This window comes from Scylla paramamosain, chromosome 40, assembly GCF_035594125.1.
Source record: "Scylla paramamosain isolate STU-SP2022 chromosome 40, ASM3559412v1, whole genome shotgun sequence".
NCBI classification, from domain to species: domain Eukaryota; kingdom Metazoa; phylum Arthropoda; class Malacostraca; order Decapoda; family Portunidae; genus Scylla; species Scylla paramamosain.
In genome coordinates, this window is record NC_087190.1 from 2,037,501 (window position 1) to 2,045,000 (window position 7,500).

General features: G+C 38.6%; 1 protein-coding gene across 10 annotated transcripts in view; it reads left to right on the forward strand.

Moving 5' to 3' along the window:
• Nucleotides 1-3,443: 3,443 nt before the first annotated feature.
• Nucleotides 3,444-7,500, forward strand: part of LOC135092696 (roundabout homolog 3-like) — a 183,083-nt gene continuing 179,026 nt past the window's right edge. For 8 of the 10 annotated variants that reach the window (XR_010263006.1, XR_010263005.1, XM_063991318.1 and 5 more), the window contains exon 1: nucleotides 3,444-3,509. The gene's annotated coding sequence lies outside the window, so the exon portion shown is untranslated. The remainder of the gene's footprint in view (nucleotides 3,510-7,500) is intronic. The other 2 variants (XM_063991324.1, XM_063991325.1) reach the window with 2 other exon arrangements.

The following is a 7,500-nucleotide window of genomic DNA, read 5'->3' on the forward strand; positions in this document are numbered from 1 at the left end:
CAAACAAAATAAATAAAACCCGCATCGACTGACTAGTTAAACATATACCCCCCTTCGCAGTCACACCTTCACTTCACCTGCGTTCATTTTCACCTGTCGCTCATCCCTGTATACCCCACCTGTGCCCCGCCACCTCACTCCTTCCTCCTCTTGCTCCTCCTCTCATTACCTCGCTCTCTTCTTTATCCCTGCCTCGCTATCTACTCTGCAGCCATCGCCACTCACAAAGCAAGTCCGTGTTAGCTCTGCTGTGTCTATTTAAAGCTTGTGCAGGTTAATTTAATCTTTCTATTTGAACCAGCATCCTTAGCCCCCCTTCCTCTCTCTCTCTCCTTCCCTGTCACACACACACACACACACACACACATACACACACACACACATACACAGATATACCCCCTCTGTCTGTCTCTCTCTGTCTCTTTTCCAGCTTCACCCCTCTTCCTCCTTCCTGTCTCTCTCTTCTTATTTTCCTCCTCTTCTTCCCTTTCTCTCATTCTCTTTCTCTGTCTTCTCTCTTACTCCTTCCTCCTCTCTCTCTCTCTCTCTCTCTCTCTCTCTCTCTCTCTCTCTCTCTCTCTCTCTCTCTCTCTCTCTCTCTCTTCCTCCTTCCTTTTCTTTCTCTCTTCCTGTAAACTTCCTTTCCTTCACCCTTCTTTCTCCTCCTTCCTCTTCTCCCTTCCCCTCTTTTTTCTCCTTCTTCCTCTTCCATTCTTCCTTCACCCAATATTCAGTCTTCTTTCAGCTTCTCTCCTTCCTTCCTTTCCTCTTCCTTTTACTCGAACCTCCTAAAGAGCATTCCCTCCTCCTCCTCCTCCTCCTCCTCCTCCTCCTCCTCCTCCCCCTCCTCCTCCTCCAGGCTATCTGTGCTTGTTCTTCTTAAATATTCTTTTGTTCTCTTTTTCTTTTTTCTTCTTTTTTTCCTCATCTGAAATTTTAAACACAAGGGGAAGGATGTCGCTTACTTTCAACCATTAGTACCTCGTTAACTCTCTTTAACTACCTAATTGTCTTGTTTGGGAGGTTTATTTATTTTCTTTATTAGTTCTTTTTTTATTTTTTTCCTTTGTTTATTCTTTTAAATTTTCTTGTGTTTTTCTTTTCTCTCTTTTTTTCGTTTATTTATTCTTTTATTTGTTTTTTGTTGTTTACTTTTTTCTTTTCTTTTTTTTTTAGTTATTCATTATTAACATTATTCTTTTTTTGTCTTACACCGTTCATTATTTTAGTTATTCATCTATTTCCCATTCATTATTAAAACTACACATCTATTTTTCTATTTTTTTCCCCCTCAACCATTCGATCACCTATCACAAATAATCACCATTACTTTACTCACGTCATTATTATCATCAACATTTCACCTTCATTCATCATAATTATCCATCTATTTTCCCATATTTCACTACACACCTTTCATTCATTACTGTTATCCAACCATTCATCACTATTATCACCCTTCACATTTTCAAACGATTCAATAACTTCTATTCATCATTATCATTCACCTACTTAACCATTCATTCACTAAGCCAATCATTCACTATCTTTTCCAATCCTTTAACTCACCTGTCATTCATCAAGTCAGTCAGGTAACGCATTAATTAGTCTTACCTGAGTGACCTAACCTGACCTTTCCTTAATAACATAATCACGAGACTAGACGCAAAACAAGGCAAGCATTGGGAATTGATTCACTGCATTAATCGCCAGAGGGCCGTGTTGACATTATGTGATTGAAAGGAGACGCGTTTTCTATGATACAAAATAAAAGGGGTGACTTACGTATATATATATATGATTATTTTCTATCTTTTTTTCTTTTTTTCCTTTTATTTCTGTGTTAATGTATGTGTTTCCGTTTTCTTTTCTATGTTAACTTACGCCTATCAATATTTTTCTTGCTTTTTCTTTTCTTTTATTTCTATGTTAACTTCTGTCTTGCAATAATTTTTGGAGAGAGAGAGAGAGAGAGAGAGAGAGAGAGAGAGAGAGAGAGAGAGAGAGAGAGAGAGAGAGAGAGAGAGAGAGAGAACTAAGTAAAATATAAAGCCTTAACTAGTAACTCTCTCTCTCTCTCTCTCTCTCTCTCTCTCTCTCTCTCTCTCTCTCTCTCTCTCTCTCTCTCTCTCTCTCTCTCTCTCTCTCTCTCTCTCACCATGGCGGAATTCTCAATGAAAATAATGCAATAAGTTCTTGTTTCCCTCTCTTACTTCTCCTCCCCTTCACTGAATCATTTACCTGCTGATTAATTGCCAGCTAATTATCTCCCATCCGTGTCTATCTAGGTGTGCACTCGTTTACCTGTCTATTTTCTACCTGTCTATCTGTCTATCTATCTATTTGTCCGGTCATTTACGTGTCTGGTTATCTGTTCTATCTACCTATCAATTTATCTATTTCTTTGTTTATCTATCTACCTGTCTGTCTGTTTATTTATCTATCTAATCATCTGTATTTATTTATTTAACTGTCTACTTATGTCTGTTTATCAATCTGTCTAATTATCTATGTTTTATCTATGTCTATCTACCTACGATATACATATTGATCTATCTATTTATCTATCTATTAATCTATCTACCTACCTGCCTCTCTATCTATCTATCTATCTATCTATCTATCTATCTAAATAACTATCCTTTAATTATCTCTTTCCCTTCAGTGGTGGTTTGAATAGTTACGGAAATGTTGGCAGCCCTGAAATGACGAGCAGATGAACCCCCCTCTCTCTCTCTCTCTCTCTCTCTCTCTCTCTCTCTCTGTTTGCACAAGTTCCTTTTAGTTTACATAATTTCATGGTGTTTACATTCCGATGAAATTAATTAGGGATTGTTGAAAAGTGCGTAGAAAATGTGTGTGTGTGTGTGTGTGTGTGTGTGTTCATGAAGTCGTTAATATCTTTTTACATTTGGTCTCTCTCCTACATTTTTTTTTCACTTATTTATTTATTTTTTTATAGAGGATACTGTGCACTAATCTGTATCTTATTGCTGCTTTGTATTACGTATCTTTTTTTTTCTATGTATCATGTTATTACCGACCTTATATTATCATGTATATCATTTTAGTCTTACTTAATTTGCTGATGTATCACTTTCGTCCTCCTTTATCAATAAACTAACTAGCTAACTGTGTGTGTGTGTGTGTGTGTGTGTGTGTGTGTGTCTGACATCTTTTGTTTTGCTAATGGAAAGTGCCAGTCACGATACCAACACACGAACACACGCCTCTAATTCACATGGCACTAAACACCACCAGAGAGAGAGAGAGAGAGAGAGAGAGAGAGAGAGAGAGAGAGAGAGAAGGAAAAGGAAAACAATGAAAGGAATAAAAACTGGTTAACTGGGCAGAGAGAAGACGAAGCTTTAGAAACACGTCTCGACTCACATCTCGATCGACCTAACCAAGCTAAAGACTGACTTTCACCTCCACGCCTCATCAGTCCCGCTCACTCCTCACAGTTGGAACCATCTTCTCTCCTGCTGCCTGGCTTCGGTAACGTCATGGTGAGTTATAAGAATACGTTACGAACAAACACACGTACAATCACAGTCTTCATTACATACACGCCTGAGTTACTTATATTTGTGTTGTATTTTGAATATACATTTGTTTCCCTTTATTGCTTATCTGGTACACGTTACATCATGGTCATCATAAGTAACGCATCAAACGTATCAATTTAGTTTTAAAAAAGACGAGTCTGGTTTCAAATTTATTTTTTATCCCTACAGCTCTGCATTTCCGTATTTACATAACGCTGATTTTATATATATCCCAGTTATCAGTGTTGGAAGTTGACCATAAAAAGCAGTCTTGCATTAATACGCCTTCAGCTCCCTGTTACCCATAAAAGCAGTGTTAAATTAATACGCTTCCCTTCAGCTCCTAGATATATGTTTAAGTTGCCAAGAGTACGCTGTCTTGCATTAATACGCCTTCCTTTCAGCTTCCAGTTATCCGTTTTAAGTTGCCCAGAAGAAGCGGATTTGCACTAGTACGCCTCCCTTGAGTGATTAATATAATAGTGCTGAACTCCCTTGGGTGACGAATATAATAGTGTTTGTAGTGTTTAGCCCCGAATAGAACAAATACAAAAACTTGCCAACTGAGTCTTTCTTTCACCGCCTTTGCAAGTGATCAGTTTTATTTATCGTCGCTTGGTCAGTTTTAGTTTTTTTTTTCATTTTTTTCTTGGAACGCTTTTTTTTTTTTTTCACTTGAGACTTTGCTTCCCCGACTTTGCGAATGATCAGTTTTATTCATCGCCGTTTGGTAGTCACAGATTTACCTATTTCAATTTCGATGTATCTTCTTTTGAACACTAATTTTTCTTTTGAACACTATTTTTCTTCTTTTTTTCACTTTTAGTATGTTACTGAAGAGATATACTGGAGAGATGTACATAAGTTTATCACTTTTAGTATGTTACTGAAGAGATGTACTGAAGAGATGTACATAAGTTTTTTTCTCACTTTTAGTATGTTACTGAAGAGATGTACTGAAGAGATGTACATAAGGAGAAAGTTTTTGGCATACCCTGTCATTTTTCATCTTCGCCCACTGTTACTGAAGGTGAAGACACGGGAAACTTTTTGAAGTACCCTAATATTTGCGCACTTTTAGCCAGTGTTACTGAAGAGATGAAGATAGGAGGACTTTTTAAGACTCCCTGTAGTTTCCTTTCTTTTAGTTAATATTACTGAAGAACTGGGCATAAGGGGAAACTTTTCGAAGCACCCTGTAATTTCTTTTAACTTTTCGTCAATATTACTGAAGAACTGAACGGAAAGACGGCTGACGGCTAACAACGCTGAACGGAAAGACTGCTAACAACGGGAAAACCATTAGAAAAACCATTAGACATGCAGGAACTTAAATTCGTACTCGTCTTTTTTTAAACCTTGTAATTTCCCAACTATTTTTAGCCAATATTATTTAAGAACTAAGGAAAAATAAAAAACCCAACTTAATTTACACATGGCAGGCCTTCTATAAAAGGCTCTTTTTGCTTATCTTTTTTAAACACCTTGTAATTTCCCGACATTTTTAGCCAATATTTAAGAACTAAAAAGGAAAAATAAAAAAACCAACTTAATTTACACATGGCAGTCCTTCTATAAAAGGCTTTTTTTAATGCAAGAAAGAGTACTGTACTAACCAAATCTCGACTATTCATCCCTTTCTCTGGTAAACGAACTCGCTGCCTGGTTCTGTATTTCCTCTCCCCTGAGACTTTAACACTCTCAAGAGGGAGGTTTCAACACGCTTATCCTCTAATCTTTATAAGTTTCCCTTTGTGTCCTTGTGTAACGGAAGGAGGCGAATAAAGGAATCAATGTGTCCTTGTGTAACGGAAGGAGGCGAATAAAGGAATCAGTGTGTCCTTGTGTAACGGAAGGAGGCGTACCGGAAGGAGGCGAATAAAGGAATCAATGTGTCCTTGTGTAACGGAAGGAGGCAAAAAAAGGAATAAAGTTTCCCTTTGTGTCCTTGTGTAACGGAAGGAGGCGAATAAATTAATCAGTGTCCTTGTGTAACGGAAGGAGGCGAAAAAAGGAATAGACACCAAGAACTTGACTACTACAAACACCATCATTTAAAATAAAACACCCGGGGACTTACGGACACCTGCGCTACTTGATTATAAGGTAGACGCTTGAAAATTACGTACATTTTAGTAAACGTGGAAATTAAAAAAAAAAAGCTGATATGTTGTGTAGAATGAAATGTTATTCTCTTTTAAGTCTCTTTTAAGCCTCTACCCTGGAACACCTGTGCGTATCAGGGTATTAGGGTATTAGGGCTGTACTTTGCCTGATGTTCAATAGTAAGGCAGGGAAAAATAGTACTGCTGAGAATATTAGGTATAGACTTTACCTGTATTCCTCGTTTTTTTGACTGCCATTGGTGTAAAGCGTTGTTCATACGGATTAAAAAATGGTGTTTTTTTTTACGTTTTAAATTGGGAGGCAAAATTAGTCGGTTAATCAATTGTTAAGTCAGGAATGATGTCAATAATATCTTTCCTAATTTAACTCAACCTGACCCAACCTAATTTAACTCAACCTGACCCAACCTAACTCAACCTGACCCAAGAACACCTGGCATGAATTAGTGAGGTGAATTAGTGAGGTAAACCCAAGCCATCTACTGCGGCGCCCCCTGCTGTTGCTACCCTTGTTGCTACTGTTTAAGTTAATGGTATTGGTTAGCTCGGAAGGAAGGAAAGGAAGGAAGGAAGGAAGGGAGGGAGGGAGAGAGGGAGGTAGAGGGAAAGGAGGCGGAGAAAGGAGGGAGGGAGGGTAGCAAACACTAATGATGCAATTTGCAACGCGTCTATAAACTACAGCGGACTATATTCTCTCTCTCTCTCTCTCTCTCTCTCTCTCTCTCTCTCTCTCTCTCTCTCTCTCTCTCTCTCTCTCTCTCTCTCTCTCTCCGATCTGTCATACTCATCTCTTCTTAATCCCCTTCCTTTTCTTCCTTCGTTTTGTCTCTTCGTTTTCTGTCTCTCTCCCTCTCCTCCCTCTTTTATTTTACTTTTATAGGTTAAGCTTCAGAATATTCATGTAGCATCTTCACACCATCTCTCCCTTTAACGTTCCTCTCCCATTCTCCACCCTCCCTGTCTGCACCTACCCTCCCTCTCCCTCTCTCTCTCCAGGTCCCAAGGGCAACCTAAGGGAGACATTCACGCAGCAGATAGTGTTGGCAGGGCCCTGAAAAATAAACCAGGCTATTCCCTAGTTAGTTTTATCATGAATAACTCGCCCTCTAACACAGACAGGTGAGGGAAACTGATGAAAAGTGCCCAGGTGAGTTTAAAAGGTACCTGGGAGTGGTTTTAGGTGTTTTTAAGGGAGTGGGTTTTAGGTGTTTTTAAGGCTTTTAGGTATATTTAGTTGCCCTTTAAGTGTGTTTTTTGCTGTTTGCTAAGTTAACTATTAATTCGGGTGAGAGAATTGGTGATAAGAGGCCAGGTGAGTTTTAAAGGTACCTGGTAGTGGCTGTGTGTGTTTAAAGGGGTTTAGGTACCTCATTTGTTCCTGAAGTTGTTTTTTAAGATCCTTTTTCTAGGTGATGGCAGCAGGTGACAAATGCGCAGATGAAGCTAAAGGTACCTAAAATTGTTCTATTTCTTTTTTGGGTTTTAGGCACATACTCGTACTTTTCCCTTAAGCTATTTATTTTAAGATGTATGTCATCCAGGTAAGGGTAACGGGTGACAAGGTGCCTAGGTAAATTAAAAGGTACCTAAAAATGGCCTAACTTTTCCCTTAAGCTATTTATTTTAAGATGTATGTCATCCAGGTAAGGGTAACGGGTGACAAGGTGCCCAGGTAAACTAAAAGGTACCTAAAAATGGCCTAATCTCGTGTGTAAAAATGGCGTAGTCGTGTGTGTGTGTGTGTGTGGTGTGTGCTCGCGCGCGTGTTCCTAAAGTTAGTACCTGACGTGGCTCAAAAATTTAAGTAAGAGCAATAAGTGACGAAG